The 22,784-nt window shown below is 41.3% G+C and overlaps 1 pseudogene; it reads right to left on the reverse strand.

The window, feature by feature from the left end:
- Nucleotides 1-555: 555 nt before the first annotated feature.
- On the reverse strand, nt 556-22,501 carry LOC133825233 (actin-related protein 8-like; annotated as a pseudogene).
- Nucleotides 22,502-22,784: the final 283 nt, after the last annotated feature.

The following is a 22,784-nucleotide window of genomic DNA, read 5'->3' on the forward strand; positions in this document are numbered from 1 at the left end:
AAATTAGTAACTTATAAATTCATCAACTGTACTTCTGGTTTATAAGATAAACATGTGTCAAGTAGACTTCTGTAACTTGTTATATTTTAATTGCTTGGTTATTATTTATGTATACATTTGTTGGCATTATGTGGTCATTAATACATGAGATATACAAATACCACTATCCTTATTCTAGACATAATAGTAACTTACAAAAACTACAATATTATAGAGTTCCAATTCTAGTGAAAAACAAGATTAGCTGTACCAAATTTGCAGAAGAATAATGAAACAACTACCTGATTATATGCATATTATTCATACGTTTTTCACAATTTAAACACTATACTTTCATGAAGTCTCAATTATATTCTCTTAGAAGAACTGTATTCTCGTCACATTTTTAACGCCTAGTATCAAGACATAAAGCATTTCTAGACATCTTTTTCGATGAATTATATGGTAGAAGTTTTAATATCCTTGCAGCACACACACACACACTCACATGCATCCACATAGTTGGACCTTTCCTGACAGTGCTCGTGAAGCAATAAATATTATAAGTTCCAGAACTTACACTCCTGCCATTCGTGGCTGGAATAAGATTTCTCCTGTTTGAAACCGCTCCTTTGAAAGAGTGAACTGACCTTCTCCTGCTGCGTCAGATGATGCTCGTGTATCTTTGAGTAGCTCAGCCTCATAATCATAGGCAACATAACAGAGATTCTGTATAGAAATAAGGTCATAAATAGAACTCAGCTTCAGCAAGGTCTTCTTACAAAAATGAGAGAGAAGAGCAGTAGAAAAAAAAATTGAAACATTCCACTAAAACACAGGATACTAATGGTATTAGTAGTTTAATGTACCATGAGCAAATATTTTCTTTGAGGGTGCAAAGCTGATAGTATTAAAACAGAATAACTACAGTCAGGAAAAACGAGGATAAATATTCAACAACAATATTCTGCACTCAAGAAACAAGCAAGACTTGTACCTCTTTCAAAGTGCGAACGGTGTACAGCGATTCAAAACTAATATTGTTCTGTTGCATCAACTCCTTAAGAAACCCGGTAAGTTTTAGTGCTCCCAGTCCCACAACCTCCACACCCACTTTGCGCATTACTTTACCATGTAAAACTAGAAGCCAAAAAAGAAAAGAAAAGAGTATATTTCAAATCCCCAAACATTGAATGCAACCAAGATATGATATAAAAGAAAGCACTGGAAAATCCATAGAATGAAAATGAAAAAAGAAGAATAAAAGCAGCAAGGCTGCATGGAAAGTTAAAACTATAACTTATACTTCAGGGCTAATCAGTATATATCATAGGTAAATGAAACCTTGTTGATAGTTTAAGGAAGCATAAAGCATATAAAAGATAAAAGAGAAACTATCACTCCTTACTTGGAACAACTGATGTGACTTGAAACCCAATATTTACAACAATTCCTGAAGTTCTTCTAGCAACATACAAAGCTAAAGTTGCCTACATTTTCAAAAACAGAAAATGGATAAGATCTTACAAATAAAAAACATCTATCAAAGAATCAATCGAACATTTTAAGCCAAAAGCAAAAGGTCCAAATTACTCATAAACAAGCATAAGTACATAAAGCATCTCAGCTTATAGTGTTAATAAGTAAATTTGGTGCCTGTTCAGGATTGTCAACCACTCAAGTCACAGAAGCTTGCTTTACAAAAGAAAAATGAAGAATGAAAATTGGATCAAGGCCTCGAAATCTATATCCGATGGTAAATGTCATTTTTGCATGAAACAAACTAATCTTAATTCTTTACCAAAGAGGGGTAGCTCAAATGATAAGGCATATGGCTTGCTATATCACAAGGTATGAGGTTTAAGTTTCTCTTGGATACCTACATAGCAGTTGTTAGCGGAATCCTAGTTTTAAAAAAATAAAAAATTACTCTTATTTCTTTTAGTATTAAATATTTTAGAATATTAAACAGCAGCGGCAAGTTAAGGCTTAGCGAATTTACCTGATTAATTGCACAAACAGCAGGAACATTCATGTTAAATAGTGCTGTATATATAGCTTCCTTGAGTTGCCGTCTTGATGCTTTTGCAGATTCAGTATCTGCAATAAAAAGACAGAAACCACATCATAAGGACAGAAAGTGTCTCAAACAAGAAAAACACACAATTCTCAAGTGTCTCACTAAGGAATTACACGACCAAACTTCCAAAAAAATTGAACTATCTAAATTACAGAAAAGGCAATGAATATATAGAAGTTTACCATCATAATGCAATATTGGTATAGACACAACCACTGGCTGTGATGGTGCTCTTACCTGCATCCTGTAAAAGACATATCAAATATACATATGTGAGTAAAGAAGCTCATTTCATGAAAGCCAAAGCAAAGAAAAAGAGAGGAGCTACCTGCTATAAATAGTGGAAAAAAAGTGTCTAAGTCTGGTATACATTGGAGACTCAATGTTACCAAATTCCTGCATATGAGAAAGTGACAATTGGGATTACACACAGTTGTGGTTAATGAATAAATGAATGATGAAACTTTGAAGCTGGTAGTTAAAAGGTGACCAAGAAAGTAGCAGAGCGCACAGATGGAGCAGCATACTTGCTCCAACCGTATTTGCAATAGCCAGAGCCACCTAGTCAAAGGACAGAGAAGAACATAATAATAGAAAACAAGAAATGGGTATTGACTAGTGTTCCTTCCTATATAATAACACCACAAGGAGCATATAGTTATATTTTAATTGCCTGGTTATTATTTATGTATACATTTGTTGGCATTATGTGGTCATTAATATTATTGATTAGTTGTAGATATCAGACTTAAAGGAAACCAAGAACCCATGCACACGTGCCTTACACTAGAATATCATGTATACATTTATGAGGTGCATGTACCAACACAGATTTAATACATACTTTAAGCATAAACCTTCCCCTGTTTTAGCAAAAGACTGAATTGTTCGATCACATCTTAATATTTTATTAGGATCTAGAAATGAAAAGAGACCATTTTTCATCTAGACCAGATTTAAAAAGGTCAAACAAGAAAAACCTAATTTAAGAATACCATCAGATGATCAGTCATCATATAGCAAAGCAAGTACGACACCCTACTAAATTCTGAGACCACCTGATTCATTTACAAGAGTGCAATTTTCTTTTTCCATTCAAGTAAGACTGTATTCTATCATATACAAGATTTACAACACCAAAGAAAAATGTGAACAAAGTAAAAAAAAAACATAAAAGAAGTTAATTAAGCAAAAGAAACATGAAAACAGTAAAGGTGCCTAATTTGTGTACCTGAGAATGAGTGAAACAGCTGGTGGGTTTGAGGTATTTCTCAGAACAGAATAGGCTCCTCCATTGATAGAGCAAAGGAGAACTTGGTACAAAGAGAGGGCTGACCTGCAAGAGCAAGCTACGGGACCTGCAAGACTGCAAGTTCAAATGACTCAATCTCTACATATTTTTTATCTCTTGACTTATAATCTTCATAGTTGTTTCTCTTGAACATTGAACATAACAATATCTAAAATTGCATATCAATCTAGTTTCTATCAAAGATGGGTTTTTTATCATATCAATCTACAACATTCAGCCAACAATTTGTATTATCAGGGATGAGAGAAACGAACCTGAGATAGTGGGCGTGAGGCAGAGAACTCGTGAGGCAGAGAAGCTCCACTCTGGAGCGTGACTTCATGAGGCGGAGAAAGAGCTCCACTCTGGAGTGAGTCTTCGTGAGGCAGAGATGAGTTGAGGGCAGAGAGACTTCGTGAGGGCGGAGAGGGCGGAGTGAGTCTTCGTGAGTGAGAGATGGAGGCTGAGAGAAAGGGTAACTTAGAGAAAGGCTGAGAGAAAGGGAATTTGGCATAAATTCATTTTGGCGCCTGTGTTTTAGTCATATAGCGCCAAAATATGTCTTATTCAGATCCGTGTGTTTTTAATCCTCCACTATTCAGATCCGTGTGTTTTTAATCCCCCACTTAATAATAGCACTTCTAAATATATGCTATTCTTTAATGTAATACATACTAAATATTGTTGTAGTGTGCTCAGCTTTAACCTACTGGCAAGTTAAGCACATCCCTCTTCTTGCCCGACCACCATTATAGAGCTCTCAAGTCTTGGTACATCTTCGTCGTACCTGGGTGCAAAGAATAGGGAGTGGTATACGATTCATCTAAGATCTCTCGCCGGATATCAGAATCCATCAGAACACAGATCCGACCCTTGTACTTCAGTAACCCCATCTCTGAAATGGAAAAGTCCTTTGTCGCTCCGACTAAGGCACTCTCCCTATGACCTCGCAACTGGGAATCTTTCCCCTGCGCTTCCCTGATCCTCTCAAGGAGAGTAGACTGAAGAGTGATGTTGGCCAACTGACCAACCGCCAATTCTATACCTGCTCTGGTCATCTCCTCAGCTAACTTGTCAGATATCTGCCTCGAACTAAACAACTGTCATGGGCCTTTCTGACTCAATGCATCAGCCACTACATTAGCCTTCCCAGGATGGTATAAGATATCACAATCATAATCCTTAACCAACTCCAACCACTGCCTCTGGCGCATATTCAAGTCCTTCTGAGTAAAGAAATACTTTAGGCTCTTATGGTCGGTGTATTTCTCGCATTTCTCACCATAAAGATAATGCCTCCAAATCTTAAGTGCAAACACCACCGCTGCCAACTCTAGGTCATGCATATGATATTTCTGCTCATATTCCTTCAACTGTCTCAATGCATAGGCTATCACTTTACCAACTTGCATCAGCACGCACCCCAAACCCTGTCTGGATGCATCACAGTAGACCACAAAGTTTTCATTCTCTGTCGGCAAGCTTAGCACTGGCGCAGTGATCAACCGCCGCTTCAACTCCTTAAAACTGTTCTCACACCTGTCCGTCCAAACATACCTTGTCTTCTTCTTTGTCAGTTCTGTCAATGGCGTAGCTATTTTGGAGAACCCCTCAACAAACCAGCGGTAATACCCTGCTAAACCCAGAAAGCTTCTCACTTTAGAAATATTGCTCGGTCTAGGCCAATCTCTGACTGCCTCAATCTTACTTGGGTTAACCAGAATCCCCTCCTTACTGACGATATGGCCCAGAAATGCAACTTGTGGCAACCAGAACTCACACTTACTGAACTTAGCATATAACTTATGCTCTCTCAACCGCTGTAGAACCAACTGTAGATGCTGCTCGTGCTCTGCCTTTGACTGGGAGTACACTAGGGTGTCTTCGATGAATACAATCACAAACTTGTCCAGATAATCCTTGACCCTATTCATCATGTCCATAAAAGTTGTTGGGGCATTGGTTAATCCAAAGGACATAACCAAGAATTCATAATGTCCATACCTCATTCGGAAAGCAGTCTTTGGTATGTCCTCCTCTTTAATCCTTAACTGATGGTAACCTGATCGGAGATCTATCTTGGAAAACACTGTTCTTCCATGTAGCTGATCAAATAAATCGTCGATCCTAGGCAGTGGATACTTGTTCTTAATGGTTAACTTGTTTAGCTCCCTATAATCAATACACATCCTAAGGGACCCATCCTTCTTCTTAACGAATAACACTGGAGCACCCCATGGCGAGAAACTGGGTCTGATGAACCCCAAATCAAGTAACTCCTGCAACTGAATCTTCAACTCCTTTTAACTCTGCTGGAGCCATTCTATAAGGTGTCCTAGATACTGGCTCCGCTCCTGGTACCAACTCTATAACGAAGTCAATCTACCGCTGCGGTGGCAACCCTGGCAAATCTGTTGGAAAAAAATCTGGAAACTCACACACCAATGTAGTCTCACCCGGTCCAACCGACACCACCCTAGAGGTATCCACAATGCTCGCTAGGAATCCTATGCAACCTTCATCAGGTCTCTAGCCTTCAATGATGAAATCATCGGTACACGCGGTCCACTAACTGACCCCACAAACACAAAGGGTACCTCCCCTTCTGGTTCAAAAGTCACCATTCTGCGCTTGCAGTCAATCGTTGCCCCATACTTTGATAACCAATCCATTCCCAAAATCATGTCAAAATCATCCATCTCTAACTCAATCAGATCAATAGACAGTTCCCTACCATCTACCTCTACTGGCAATGCTCTAATCCACTTCCTAGAGACTACCAATCCTCCTGTTGGCAACAAAGTCTGAAATCCCCTAGCATACACAGCACTAGGTCTACAAAGCTAATCTATCACTCTAGCAGATACAAATGAATGGGTAGCCCCTGAATCAAACAATGCAGTATAGAAAGAACCAGCACTAGAGATCTGACCTGTCACAAGGGAGGGGCTAGCCTATGCCTTAGTCTGTGTCAAAGTGAATACCCTGGCAGGAGCAAGACTATCACCCTGCTTCTGCTCCTCCTTCTTAACTTGAGGGCAATCCCTCTTCAGATGACTGGCACTCCCACAAACAAAGCAGGCCATGATCCTGCACTCACCCTGGTGTCGTCGCCTGCACCGCGGACACACTGGAAAAATCCTCCAGTTGTCACTGCCACCCGAACGGCCAGTGGAAGCACCCCGTGCCCTCCTATCTGAACTAGGAGGAACAAAGGAATCTGGGGCCTTCCTCTTCTGCTCACTAGAACCACCACCATGACTGAATCCAACAAAAGGAGGCACTGTCCTCCTGGCATTGCGCCTAACTGCGCTATCCTTCCAAATCTGATATTCAGCCCTCTCAGCAGTAATGGCCTTATCCACAACTTGGCCATAAGTAGTAGTCTCTGTATCCAAGGTAATATTCACATCGCGGGCAAGCATAACATTCAACCCCCGCACGAACCTGTCCCTTCTTGCCGCATCAGTCGGCACTAAATCTGGCGCAAACTTTGCCAATCTATCAAACTTTATAGCATACTCTGTCATTGTCAATCGATTCTGGGTCAGGTTGATAATCTCATCAACCTTCACAGCTCGTACTGCCACACTGTAGTACTTCTCGTTAAACATATTTCTGAATTCCTCCCAAGTCATAACTAATACATCCCTTCTCTGAACCACCACGTCCCACCAAATGCGGGCATCCTCTCTAAACATGTAGCTAGCACAGGCTACCCTCTCATCCCCCTGAACTTTCATAAAATTCAGAATTGAGGAAATCATATTCATCCACTGCTCTGCCCGCAGTGGGTCTGATCCACCCTCGAAGGTGGGAGGATACTACTTCCTGAACCTCTCATACAAAGGTTCCCACTTGTTCTCCATAGCAGACTGCACTAGCACTGGTGCTGCAACCTGCTGCACTGGCAACCCAGTAACCTGAGGTGGGGCTTGCTGCCTCAACTGTCGCAACTCTTCCTCTGTCCACTGCAATCTTACCTCCATCTCGGCAAACATCTCTTGCAAATTCTGTGGGGCAGGTGGAGGGTCCTGACCCTGGTTGTCATCCTCGGCCCTACTGCCGCGAAGTCTAGCTGATTGTCGGGGCATCTCAACAAATATGCCTGCAAACAACGACGCCGCTCATCAGGCATGATAACAACATCCAAAAACCACCTCCCAAACACATCAGTCATCCACAAGCAATAACTCATACAACATATAACACACAACGGGCCATGCCCTAGCATCATGCATATGTTAACTCATTCAACACGCTCTATATAAAGTAAGCAGGCAAACAGGGCATTCAAACACATATTCAAACATATTAGCCAATCTTATCAACCAACCCTGAGTTGAGCCTGTCACTGACAGCGAGTGTACATGTTCAGTCAATCTCCAGAACCAATAACCTTGGCTCGCTCTGATACCAAGTTGTAACGCCCTACTTCCTTAGAGTCGTTACTAAGTGAGTTTAAAAACCTGCTTTAAACTCGCTAATCGAGGTTTTAGGTCAAGTAGTGTAATTAAGCCATAAACAGAGGGAAAAACTTTAGAAATAATAATTTCCATAGAAAATCATAAAAGTTTTACACCTGGGATCCCAAAATACAGTTTAGAAACATTTAGGTCATATAAATTGAACCAAGTCGACTAAACGGCAAAATCTAAGTTTATTTACAACCATCTCCCAAAATCCACTGGCTGTGGCAGCCAAGCTGGCCCAACATGTACACGCCGCCTCACGCCTTCTACGCTCATGGTTGGTTGGCTTTCTCCTTACCCTTACCTGCACCACAGAGCATCTGTGAGCCGAAGCCCAGCAAGAAAACCCACAAACAGATAACATACGCAACACATATATCAAGCATATAAACATGCAACCAATGGGCTAAACACATACGGCCTAGCCGTTCCAGGCGTTTACCAAGCCCTGGGTTCGCGGTCCGCACCGTGAGGATATCCCAGGTATCCTTTTAGGGACATGCCCTGGCAACTCGCACTCCACGTGCTCAACGCTGCTCCCGGCCCCTTTCCGTACTAGGCCTTGCACTCAACGTGCCTAACGCCGTTCCCGGCCCTTTGCCGTTCCCGGCCCCCTGCCGACCTCGGTCTACACCGTTCCCGGCTCTTGCCGATCATTCACATAATAAAATTCATAGCATAATAAGCAAGTACAAAATTCTTGCAAATTCAGTCAAAGGGCTACGCCCTGCAGTTCAAACACATTGGGCCCAACCCTGCATACCAGTTCTATTCAAACACATTGGGCTTAGCCCTGCATACAAGCTCTATGGGAACAAGGGTTTTCATACCTGAGTCCCGAGCTTTCCGAGCACCGATGTCCCGAGCACAGTCCTCTAACTTGAGCCTCTCCGAAACCCTAGTCTCACACACTGTAACCATTGAGTTCCCAAGCCTAAACACCCTTAAAAGCACAAACTGGCACTAAGAGCCGCGACCCCACCCTTAAGCGCCGCGGCTAGCACTCCCTTGCAACACACACGGGCCGCGGCACCCACACCAAGCATCGCGGCGCTCATGAACTTCTCGGCTTCCCATGGCTGCGCGCGCACACTGGCCGCGGCGCGCCCCTCACCTCCAAACCCAGAATTCTTCACCAACTTTCTATATTTTCCTCAAGCCAATTCACCCTAAAACTTAGCTAACAATCCCAGATAATTAACACAAACATTCCAGCTCAATATCAACATCAAAACCCCATTGATTCTTGCTCCAAAGCTCAACTAAAACACTCAAGACAGATTAAACTTAACCAACATGCAAACTCTAACAAACCAGCAGAAAATCTAAACATAATCCTTATAATTAAGGCTTACCCTTGCTGGATTAAGCTTTAGAACCAGTCCCCTATGCTCCAATCTTCAAGCTTCAAGCTCCCTTAAATCCCTAGCTGCAATCTGTTTGCTTTAAGTTGGTTTCCCCAAAGTTTTCCTTGAGTTTTCCTTAGAGAGTGAAGAGAGAAAAGGATAAGAACCTATCTTCAGCTGGAAGGTAAGAATAGGTGTCGGTTTCTACAAGCCCCTAAATGGTTCTTCCTGTTTGTTTCTTTTAACTTAATCTATGTGGTTACCTCAAGGCTCGGGGTACCAAAACGTCCCCGAGGGAAAAATGGTAATTTTTCCCAATATTCCCTCCTAGACATTCTATCCTCAAATATATCTCCAAATATTTATTTTCTTGACCCGATAACCCCGTATAATAACTAATGCCCAAACTACCCCTCGACTCGCCTCGAGTCGGATTCTCAACCCCGTTGTGACTTTCTGGCTAACCGCTCCCCAGGACTGTCTCGGATCGTGCTGGACAGACATATCACATATATAAAGCATTTATCACATTTATCACATTTATACCCCTAATATCCAGTCGGGGCCCACATGTACATTTAACTCAACTAAACATGCATCATTATCACATATTCACATGTATATTAAATCATTTATTGCCCTCCTGGCACCCTAATCAAGGCCCTAAGCCCGATTAGCAAATTCGTGTCGTTACACACCCCAATCTGATCTCCTATGGTCCCACTGTCATGTCCTTACTGGCATCTGTTGGGAATAATGCCATTAAAGTAATTGTAGTTGACAAATATTTTAAATGAAATAAAAAATTGAATTGAATTATCATATATATAGACTATGTCCGATATTATATGATAATATTAAGTGAATATCAGAAAATTCCAAAGTTTATCTATGTGTTCTTAACTTCATATTGCTATAGGAGGATCAAGATTAAGATAATAAACTTAAATAGTGTAAGGAACGGTTCCTTTTGCGCAGCAGAAATTGCGGTAATGGTATATAACAAAAAATTTCATATAAACAATCTTTATATGAGGATCTTTTAATATGTAATATGTTAATCAATATATAATATGAATATGAAAATGAAATATAATATGAAAATGATTTACCTCTTGTAGCCTATCAAGAATCCTTAAAAAAAAATTGTATATGTTTCGATCTTCCTATCCTTACTTGAGTACTCACACCTCAATCTTCCAAAACGTTCTCTACACCTCAAGATGTGGGTGGGAACATAGAGAACAAGGATCAATTTTGTGAATCAGATGTATTCACAACACATGAGACTTTTGATTATAGGCTAGAGAGAAAATGTTTTTCTTTTTGTGGAAAAGATGATAGTTTTTCTTCTTTATATCAAAACTTATCAAAAACTTGTTGTTTCTATTTTCTATCAAATAGAATATATAGACATTATTACCATAATAATCATAATGAAGAAAAATCAATCACCTTTTATAATAATAATGATGATAGACAAAAATCTAGCATACAATTTTAAACCCCATTTTAAAAGGTATAATTAATTAATTAAAGAAAATAAAAATGAAAAACCAATACCAGATAAAATCTGATGTGCCACACGCATAAAGTAGTCCAAGCCCTATGCGTGTGGCCTATCCCTGAAAAATGGGATTTTGATTTTTCATGTGTTTTTATTTTTAATCAATTAATAATTAGACATTCAAATAAGGTATCATCTTTTTAAGAAAGAAATATAACAACTTAAATTTTAAATTTTAAAATTCAAAATTTGAATTTCCATCATCATCTTATTATTAATTAAATAATCAAAACCAATTTTGACTATCCATATTTATTTATTCGCACTTAAATAAATAATTGATTAAAATCAATTCCTTTTATTTCTGCACAATTTCAAAATTGCACAAATGCAATAATAAATTGTGCAACACATTTATCTCGAAGACTAAATATTCTCTCAAATAGCCCATTCACAATTTAACCCTTGTATCAACTCTTACCTTGATTAGTGTTGATAGAGCCGCCACGGGGACCTATGAACCAATTTTTCCAAGCTCCAATAAATAAAAGATTATTAACCAAAACTCTTTGATTCAATAACCATGTTTATTAATCTCATAGTTATTCCACTATAAATATGAGACTGAACTCTTGATAATTAAAGACATATATTTACTAAGTACTTTATTGTAATCACAAAGTGTCCATTGATATAATCATTACATACAAATTAATCCTTATTGATGATTCATAATTAAATGAGAATAAAATTATTGTTTTACCCTTTTAATTGTATCTTGATTCCTAGTGTATCATTGACTTTACTAGTGAAGGTTAATTCATAATATGATTATGAATTTGACATCAATAACCTTTTCAGTTCCAAAAACCAACCCAAAAGGGAATCATCATTCAATCTATAAGAAGCTATAGATTCCATATCTATTAAACTATGTCCCCAGCCATATACATCATTGAGTCCCCAAAACAATTGTTCTTAGCCTGATCATTCTGACAAACTGTAATGCATGAATCAAAGGATCAAGTAAAATATATAGGAGATCATAGTAACTTCAGGATTAAGATCAGTTTGTATATGATCATCTGTTGATGTGTTTTATAATACTACGAAATGGTATTTGAACAAGTATTATTAAATCACATCTAGTCCAATTCTACATACTCTTAGCATGCAAAGTACCTCCACTAAAGTGTCCTAATACACTAGTAACTCGGATCTAGGTCACATGTATTCATAATACTAGTGGACCGTACTAGCAGTAATTAATCTAAAGATTCCATTACTTTATTTTACTGCGAACTATTTAACTTCATTATCTCAATCTTGATCATCTCATATCAATATGAGATTGAGACCACATAGATGAACTTGGGAATTTTCTGATATTTACTTTATATTATTAGCAATAATATAGTACATAAGCTACATATATACAATAATTCAATTCATTTATTTATTTCATTAAAACCATTGTCTACTACAATTGATTTTAGGGCACAATTCCCAACAATCTTCCACTTGCCCTAAAGAAAATGAGGCATTTCCCTTAACCCCATGCTTCTTATGTTACCCTGAAAAGATTTAATAGATAAAGTCTTTGTGAATGGGTCTGCAAGATTTTCTTCCAAGGCAATCTTCAAGACAACAACATCTCCTTTGTTGACTATCTCTCGGATCAAGTGATATTTCCTCTCGATGTACTTTCCCCTCTTGTGACTTCTGGGTTCCTTTTAATTAGCTACTGGCCCAGTGTTATCATAGTATGAAAAAAGTGGTTGATCCATGCATGGAACAACTTCTAGATTAATATAGAACTTCTTGAGCCACACAACCTCTTTAGATGCTCCACAAGCTGCTATGTATTCGACTTCCATTGTCTACTACAATTGTTTTTAGGGCACAATTCCCAACAATTAGTTCGCAGTAAAATAAAGTTATGAAATCTTTAGATTAATTACTGCTAGTACGATCTACTAGTTTTATGAATACATGTAACCTAGATCTGGGTTACTTGTGTAGTAGGACAATTTAGTGGTTGTACTTTGCATGTTGAGAGTATGTAGAACTTAACCATGTGTGATTTGTTGATACTTGTTTAAACATTGTTTCATTATATTAATTAAAAATATCAAACGATGATCATATACACGATGATCTTAATCCTGAGGTTATTTTGAAATCTATATATGTTAACTGATCCTTTGATTCACATGTTAAGGTTTGTCAATATGATCAGGCAAAGAACAATTGTTTTGGGGAGTCAATGATATATATGGTTGAGGATGTAGTTTAACAGATATGGAATCTATACCTTCGTATAGATTGAATAATGGTTCCCTATTGGGTTCATTTTTGGAACTGAAAAGGTTATGAGCGCTCACATCGCAAACTTGTTGTGACACAACCTTCACTAGTAAAGTCAATGGTACTCTAGGAACAAGATATAGCTAAAAGGGTAAAATAGTAATTTTATTCCCTTTTAATTATGAACCATTAATAGAGGATTAACGATGTATGTAATGATTATACCAATGGACACTTTATTTTCTAGTAAAGTACTCAGTAAATAAATGTCTATAATTATCAAGAGTTCAGTCTCATATTTTTAGTGGAGTAATCATGAGATTAATAAATATGATTATTTAATCAAAGAGCATTGATCAATAATGTAATATTTATTGGAGCTTCATATTATAGGTCCATAGTCCCCAAGGTGGCTCTATCAATACCATATCAAGGTAAGAGTTGATACAAGAGTATAACTGTAATTTGCGAATTTTAGAAGAATTTTAATCTTCGGGTCAAGTATGTAATTAAATGATAATTGAGGTTGATTAATTAATTTAGAATTAATTATTAATTTCAAAAATATATTTATTAATTTAAATATATAAAATTTCGAATTTCATATATATAAAAAAATTAATTAATTATTTTATTTGAGTGTGAGAAAATAAATTGGTAAGTCAAAAATTATTTTTGATTTATTTAATTTTAAACGATGATGATAATGATGATCATCAATTTGAATTTTGAATTTAAATTTTGAAATATAGTTGTCATCTTTCCTTAAAAAGATTAACACCTTATTTTGTGGGAGATTGATTTTTAATTAAATAGTTAAATAAAAGTGTTATCCAAAAAACAGGCACGGATGACGTGGTGAGTGATTTCTAACATGTGGCTGACACCTGGCAGAATTTTGTTCGACTATCGATCAGTGAGATATTACATGCATAACGGCTCAGTTTCTCCTACGACCAGCCTGGTCGTACACTCCGCATATTTTAAGATAATTTTATAAAGAACTTAGTCAATCCCGAGATTGTTTCCAATAATTCCTGATGATCCGATTAATTAGGAAAGAATATTTGTAACTAATTCATGTAATCTTCCTTGAGCCTATAAATAATGAGAAGATAGCTCAAGGAAGGGACTTTTTTTTGGCTTTCTAATTACTGGAGATTAGAGATTTACGAGTGAGCTAGAGCTATCATATTCGATATATTGTTTTGTTCTTCAGAGGTTGGTGAAACTCATTGAACCCTAGTTCTTTGATCACTCCTTTGAAATATCATATCAATAACAGCTCAAGTGGACGTAGGTTATTACCAGATTCTGGGGCCTAACCACTATAAATTCTTGTGTGCTTTACTGTTTTTGTCATTCTTCTTCATTTCAACATATTTGTCCACATCAAGCATTTTTGACTCTGTGTCAGTTGACCAAAATCAGGGTCAACATTCTGGTGCTTTCATTGAGAGCTTGATATAATATTGTTGAAGTTTCAATGGCGAAAACAATGAAGAAGACTGGACAGGCGGCTAGTGCTGCACCATCTCAACCGCCTCCTCCCCCAAACATGACCGAAGATGAGCCACATTTGGAATTCGATGAGGAAGAACTGGATTCCGAGACGCTGAGGAATACCCTGGGGGTATTGCAGGATGAACTGGCCAATCTGAGGGCCAGCCAAGAAAGTGCTGCCGAGATTATGGCACGACAGCAACATGAGATTGAGCAACAGCGCCTGGAACTGAGTGAAAGGCAGGTGGAGATGGACTGTCTCCAGAGGGAAGCCATGGCAGCCCTCGATGCAGCCCTACAGGTGACTAGGAATCAGGCTGCACCTGCATCGCAGCCTGATCAACCTTCAAATGGGCCACCCCAAAGGGGCCCTAATTCTAGCCCGCCGATCCAGCCTTCAAGCCCCCAAAGGCCCGAGCAGCCACCAATGCCTCAGGACGATGTCCCTCTAAGGGATCCTGAAGCGCATCCTCCATCCCAGGCTGGTCGCGGCAATCCCCGCGGTCAAGGCAGAATAGGGTCAGGCAACAGCCCCACAGTCCTAGACGCCATAGAGGCAAAGAGCCGAACCCACCGAGCAGAGGGCAGCGTCCTTCTGGTAACAGAAGGAACTCGAAGATAGGCTCTGTGGTCCAGGGCCCCCCACAGCATGACAATGCACGGGGACCCACCGACCAACACAAGCCACCCTCTAACGCTCAGGACGTTCCAGCCCAAGGAGGCAACCGAGGGAACAATCAATGCCACCACGACCAGTTGAGGTTCAGAGATGGCCATGGTTATAATGAGGCCGACTCAGGCAGAGGAAACGCCAGTCGGAGAAATGAAGAAAGAGGTGGGGGCAGAAGCCCACCACCTAGGGATGACCAACCCGAAAGACGTGACGTTGGGGGGCAGCCCAGACAAAATAACATCTTCAACCGGCTCGGAGCCAGCGAGCAGCGGAGAAGGGATGAGGATTTAAGAGATATACTCAACGATTGTAGGGAATGACACGATGAGCACATTCCTCCAGCAGCAGAGGCCCCGGCGATTCCTGGCGCAGTGCAAGCCCAGATAGATGCCCTCAACCGGGCAGTGCAACAGCTGGTCAGGGGAAGAACATCTTATATCGGTCACGATAGGAGAAAGGGCACTCCTTTCATTCAAAGGATATCTATGGCGGAAACTCCTAGTACGTTTAAGATGCCTACGCTTCCAAGCTTTGTCGGGTATGGTGAGCCAGTATCTCATGTCAACAAGTTTAAGATACAAATGGACATTCAGAAAGTGTCTGAAGACGCTCGGTGCAGGATCTTTCCTGCAACACTTTCTGATGCTGCACAGGAGTGGTTTTTCAAATTCCCTCCTGCAATTATTGTTTCTTGGGAGATGTTCGTAAAGGAATTTTACGAACAATTCTATGCGGGTCGTGTGCACCCAACTGAGGCAAATCAGCTGGTCGAAATACGCCAGCAAGACGGAGAACCACTGAAGGATTACGTCCAGCGTTTTATGCGAGCAACTGTTGGAGCCAAAACAGTGGGAGTCGACGGCAAGATGATGGCCATAACTGCAGGAGTTAAGCGCCGTACGCCTCTTTGGAACAGCCTCAGAAAGCATGGGGTCAGGACTACCCATGGATTTTTGGATCGAGCTGATCGATACATCAAGCTCGAAGACGCCATAGCCAGTGAAGGAAAACCCCCAGGCAAGGACAAGGGGACTGCCGAGCCCGCCAAAGCCGCCAATGGGTCAAAACCCAACGGCAACGGCAAAGGCAACGGGAACGGCAATGGCAATGGCAAGAATGGGGGGAAACGGCCACATAACGAGCCTTCCACCTCTGACAATAAACGAGCCAAGGGTAATCATTATGAACCTCGGTTTACTAACTACACTGCCCTTATTGAGTCTCGGGGAGAGGTGTATCAGGCCACGAGTTCCAGTGTGCCTTATAAAAAACCTGCTCCCATTCAACAATATATTTTGAAGAGAGACACTACCAAGTTCTGTCATTATCATAACGACTATGGACATGATACAAATGAATGCAACCAGCTAAAGGATGAAATCGAGTTCCTTATTAGACACGGACACTTGAGAAGATATGTATGGGCCTCAGGAAATTCCCAACGAGAGACTCCAAGTGGTAACGAGCATGCGCCCACACGCCAACGCTCGCCACCTTTGCAGCCTGACCCTGTAGCTGGCACTTTACTCACCATCTGCGGAGGCCCGCACCTCGCGGGAAGCAGTGGAAAGGCGAGGGAATGATATGCTCGGACCCTACGTCATGACCAGGACATCGAGATGATAATTGTGGAGGACAGGGCATCAAAGAAGGCTCGGTCAGAGGATGGTGAGATAACCTTCTCTGATAGCGACGCCCAGCATGTCCGGTTCCCACATTCCGATCCGTTGGTCGTTGACGTTCAAATCACCAACATGATGGTGAAAAGAGTACTAGTGGATACAGGAAGTTCAGTGAACATCCTGTACAAATATTCGCTGGAACGCATGAAGTTGTCCGTCAAAGACTTGGAGCCCTGCAACCAAACAATTTACGGCTTCTCTGGCGAGGGACTCGCCCCAGCAGGGTCAATCAGACTTCCAGTCATAGCAGGTACAGCACCTGCTACCAGGACATTACTCGCTACTTTTATAGTAGTCGATTTTCCTTCGGCGTATAATGCTGTTATTGGAAGGCCCATACTGGTTGATCTTCGGGCCGTCACCTCAGTATGGCACTTGGCCATGAAATTCCCAACAGACACAGGGGTAGGACGCGTGTTGGGAAATCAGAGAGAAGCAAGGGAGTGCTACAATGCCTCAGTTACAAAGGCGAAGAGGGGAACGTCGAAAAGCACTCCCCCAGATAGGTTGCAGATGGCAATTGATACGCAAGCCCAATCCGGTGATGGAGTCACCAAATAGGGTGTTGCCCAAAGGGAGGATAAGGACTTAGATCCTCGCTTTGGGGATTTTGAGGAAGGTGTTGGACCCGTCGAGGACCTGGAAGAGGTCCAACTTGATGAAGAAGACCCGACCAGAGTGGTAAAGGTCGGGAAAAACTTAGAAGCAATAACGAAGTGTGCACTGGTGGAGTTTTTGAGAAAGAACCAGGAAGTTTTTGCCTGGTCACACAAAGACATGGCTGGGATAGATCCTACAGTTATCAGCCATGTCCTGAACATTGACAAGAGTTTTCCACCCGTGCAACAGAAAAGAAGGCTGCTCGATAAGGATAGATCGAAAGCCTTAAAAGAGGAAGTCGAGAGACTGAAGGAGAATGGGTTCATCAGGGTGGCGTTTTATCCATCGTGGGTCTCTAATCCGGTACTAGTTCCCAAGCCTAACGGAAAATGGCAAACCTGTGTGGATTTCACAGACCTCAATAAAGTCGGCCCAAAGGATTGCTTCCCACTCCCAAGGATCGACCAGTTGGTCGATGCAACTGCAGGACATGAGATCCTCTCCTTCATGGATGCATACTCAGGATACAATTAGATCAGTATGCATCCCTCTGACAAGGATCACACTAGCTTTTGGACCGATACAGGGTTATACTGTTATAAAGTAATGCCCTTCGGACTGAAAAATGTTGGTGCGACTTACCAGCGATTGGTTAACCACATGTTTAAGGAGTTGATCGGAGTAAACATGGAGGTGTACATAGACGACATGCTGGTAAAGTTGAAAAAGCAAAAGGACATGTGAAGGATTTACAAGAGTGTTTCAACGTTCTAAACAAATATCAGATGAAGTTAAATCCTCTCAAATGTTCCTTCGGAGTAGGATCAGGGAAATTCTTGGGGTTCATTGTTAATTCAAGAGGAATCGAGGCCAACCCCGACAAGATAAAAGCCCTGATCGACATGAAATCGCCAATGAAAATCAAGGATGTGCAAAGTTTAAATGGAAGAATTGCCGCACTAAGTAGATTCATTTCCAAGTCGACGGATAAATGCGTCCCTTTCTTCAATCTACTTAGAGGCAACAAGAAATTCTAATGGACAGGAGCCTGCGAGCAGGCTTTCCAGGCCTTAAAGGCCCACATGGCACAACCTCCTATTTTATCAAAACCCATGGACGGAGAAACTTTTTTCATTTACCAGGTGATCACCGAATTTGCTGCTAGTGCGGTACTAGTACGTGAAGAAGAAGGCGTACAAAAAGCGGTTTACTATGTAAGCAAGAGGTTAATCGGGGCTGAATTGAGGTATCCTCCAATTGAAAGGTTAGCCTATTGCTTGATTTTGGCCTCAAGGAAGTTACGTCCTTATTTCCAAGCCCATCCCATCACAGTCTTAACTGACCAGCCCCTTCGGCAAGTTCTGCAAAAGCCAGAGGCGGCTGGACACTTATTAAAATGGGCAGTCGAACTCGGGCAGTTTGATATCACATATTCACCACAAGTAGCAGTAAAAGGGCAAGTCTTGGCTGATCTCATCGCTGAATTCACTGAGCTCCCAGATGACGAGCAGTGCGAAAAACCTAGTGCGCCTGAGCCCCTAGTCAAAGCTCCTTTGTGGAAGTTATTCACAGACGGATCGTCCAACGAATCTCACGGAGGAGCAAGAGTGATATTGATAACGCTAGAAGGGCATCGATTTCACTGCGCTATTAGGTTCAATTTCACTGCATCGAACAATGAAGCCGAATATGAAGCACTCCTCGCGGGACTAAGGTTAGCCAAAGACATGAATATAAAAGTGCTTGATATCTACAGTGATTCACAACTGGTAGTGAATCAAGTCTTAGGGGAGTATCAAGCACGGGGCCTCAAAATGGTGGCCTACTTAAACAAAACTAGAGATATGTTGGCGCAATTTGAGAAGTATACCCTCCAGCAAATTCCCCGAGATCAGAATTGAAACGCAGACGCTTTAGCCAAACTCGCAAGTGTGAAAGACGCTGACACTTTGAATATAGTTCCAGTAGAAAGATTGTGTGAGCCGAGCATACGAGCAGACAAAACCAATATGGAAATCCGGATGGAGGATACATGGATTGCACCATATTTGGAGTATCTCACAAATGGAGTACTACCAGCAGATAGAAACAAAGCCAGAACTCTTCAAAGACAGGCTGCTAGGTATATACTGGTCAATGGTGTCCTTTACCGAAGAGGATACTCCATGCCACTGCTCAGATGCATTACACCGGAAAAGGCTAAAGAGCTCATGAGGGAAGTACATAAAGGCTTCTGTGGGGATCATGCTGGGGGGCAGAGCTTGTCAAAAAAGATTCTGAGGCAGGGTTATTTTTGGCCAACTATGAACTAAGATTCAATGGAGTTTGTGCAAAAATGCGATAAGTGTCAAAGATTTTCCAAGATCCCACGCGCAGCTCCCAATGAGTTAAAGCAGATGCAGAGTCCTTGGCCTTTCGCAGTATGGGGTATAGACTTGATTGGATCCCTGCCAACGGGAAAGGGTGGAGTAAAATATGCAGTCGTAGCAGTCGACTACTTCACCAAATGGGTTGAAGCTGAGCCGCTCGCTACCATAACGACCAAGAAAGTTCTTGACTTTGTCATCAAGAACATTGTTTGCCGATATGGTTTGCCTCGAAAAATTGTCTCAGACAACGGCACCCAGTTTGACAGTGACTTATTCACAGACTTCTGAAAAAGACATGGAATCGTCAAAAGCTTTTCTTCAGTCGCACACCCACAAGCAAATGGGCAAGTTGAAGCAGTGAACAAAACACTCAAAGATACCTTGAAGAAAATACTTGAAGACACTAAAGGGGCATGGCCAGAATAGCTGCCTCAAGTACTCTGGTCGTATAAAACTTATCATCGAACAGCGACAGGTCATACCCCATTTTCCTTAGCGTACGGGTATGAAGCTATGTTTCCCGTCGAGTTAGATCCCCCCTCACACCAACGAGTTACATACGACCAAGACCAGAATAGCCAACTAATGATGGAGTCCCTAGACTCACTTGAAGAGAAACGGGAAAAAGCCCAACTCCGAGTAGCTGCGTACCAACAAAAAGTCGCCCGGTATTTTAACCCAAAGGTGAAAGAAAGAAAATTCAACTTTGGAGACCTAGTACTTCGACGAGTTTTCTTAAATACCCGTGACCCAACTGTTGGAGTACTCGGACCAAACTGGGAAGGACCTTACCAGATTGAAGAAGTCCTTCATCTAGGCACATACAAACTTGCACGCTTAAATGGAGATCTCGTTCCTTGCTATTGGAATCGAGAACATCTGTGCAAGTATTATCAATAAAAAATCATTTTTAAAGGACTGGCTTGTATTAATTTTTACTTTTTACAAGTTGGGAAAAAGGGTTAGCCACGTTGTATGGCTAATCGCTTATAAGTGTAAGATCTTTTTAAGATCACTCGTAAAGACATATTTAGTTTAATACGAGAATTATAAGGGACTGTGCGTAGCCAGTCATTCTTGCCAACCTTTGTAAATTTATTTTTACAAGTATTTGTTCATTACGTGTGTTGTTTTGTTGTATTATAAGTGTTACATTTCCTACCGAGCAGTAATGTTCGCACAGGTCGTGGTTAAGGCAAGTGACCAAGGACCTGAAGCTCCTTGATCACTTGGGGGGCATATAAGGTGCATCGATAGCAAAGCATAGCAAAAGGTATGTAAACACATGAACAAATTGAGTGAAAGCATGCTACGGTACTTAGAGTATTTTTCAAATTTTATATTTTGTTAAATCAAGCCAAAGTACTATGCTAAGTTTGGTCATGCGAACAGATGTTATAATAGACAAAAATATTATAATACCAAAAGGCATTCTTTTACACCGCGAGTAGTACTGCTTGGATGTAATTTTTTAAAGTAAAAGGAAAGTTTGCTGCCCATGCAGAAAATTTAAAAATAAAAATTCAGTCTTTACATCACGACCCATAGGTCGTGTAATTAAAGAAAAAGAACAAAAAACTTTAAGGAGCCTGAGGGGCAGGAGGATCTGTTGGAGCAGTTTGGTCAGTTGCATCTCCTCCAGCTTCTCCTCCCTCCAAATTGGCGGGTGGCTGGATGCTTGGGGAAGCAAGGACCCTAGCTCTTTCTTCTTCAGCAACTAACTGAGCAGCACAGCGCACTGCTCAACCTTCCTGGCCTCTGCTGGAAGGTAACTGAAATCGGCACCTTGGTTGTGTTTCCAAAAGTCGTAGAAACACCGAAGTGTCGCATTTTTGTACCTCTCCAGATCCTTGGCGTTGGTAAGCTTAAGCTATTCCACTTGGCTCTCAAGAACAGCTATGGTCTTGTCCTTAGCAAGGTGCTCCTCCTTAAGTCTCTTGACTTCACGATATTGGATTCGGCTAGACTCCTGGAAGTCGTCCCTCTGCTTCTTCAAAGCTGCCTGAGAAGCTTCATTCTCCGCCAGCTTTGCCACCAAAGCATCCTTCTGCTGGGTGACCACCTCCAACTCCCTAGCATGTTTGGCTTCTGTAGCCTGAAGCTCCTCGACGGCTTTCACCTGAAACTCCTCGATGGCCTTTTCCCGAGCCTGCTCGATGCTAGCACTAGCACGAGTACGAGCAGCTGTTATAGTCAGCATTGCCTGCAGTCAAGGAATACAAGTTAGGCTATATTACAAGAAGAAAAGATAAAGGCCAAGAGAAAGAATACTTACACTGGCCACTTCGTTAAGAGCCCTGTTAAGGATCTGATCGACCCCCATGCTCTCAGCTTCAGCCATTGCCTCCCTACAACAGTCATGCTTCAGGATATGAGCAAGGCGATCCTTAGCTGATCGCAGGGAGCGGTTCGAGAGTTTGGTCCCAAGAAGTTCTGCGTGCGGGGCCTGTTCCCTTCGGGCCGCAGGTGGAGGGTTGGTAGGAGGGGCAGTCTCCTTTTCAGCAGGAGCAGGAGGTTGGGCAGAAGGTTGGCCAATAGGTCCTTCCTTGGAAGGATCAGTTGTTCGACCCTTCTTAGCCGGGGGTGCTTGGCTTGATTCACCATCATGCCTCCTAGCTGATTTCCGTCGAACCAGGGGGACCTCCTCTTCCTCTTGGGTCTGGTATAGATCGAAAACGTTGGGGGAAGCCATCTCTGTAGATAACGAAAAACATGCAAGTAGTAAGACAAAGGCAGATAAAAAAATCATGGCAAATCAGAAAAGAGGTCACAAAGTTTAATACCCGAGCTACAACTACTGGTCGCTATACTACTAACTCTATTAGTCATACACTCACTATCTGGCACGAAGAAGTCTGGCCCTAGATTTGGAGTATACGTAAAATTGCCGTCCCCATCAAACAAGTGACAGGGAATTGGCAAGCTATTTAAAAGCAGAATAATAGTACCGTTTTCGTCTGAAGACTCTTCCAAGT

Source organism: Humulus lupulus, chromosome 3, assembly GCF_963169125.1.
Source record: "Humulus lupulus chromosome 3, drHumLupu1.1, whole genome shotgun sequence".
Classification (NCBI taxonomy): Eukaryota; Viridiplantae; Streptophyta; class Magnoliopsida; order Rosales; family Cannabaceae; genus Humulus; species Humulus lupulus.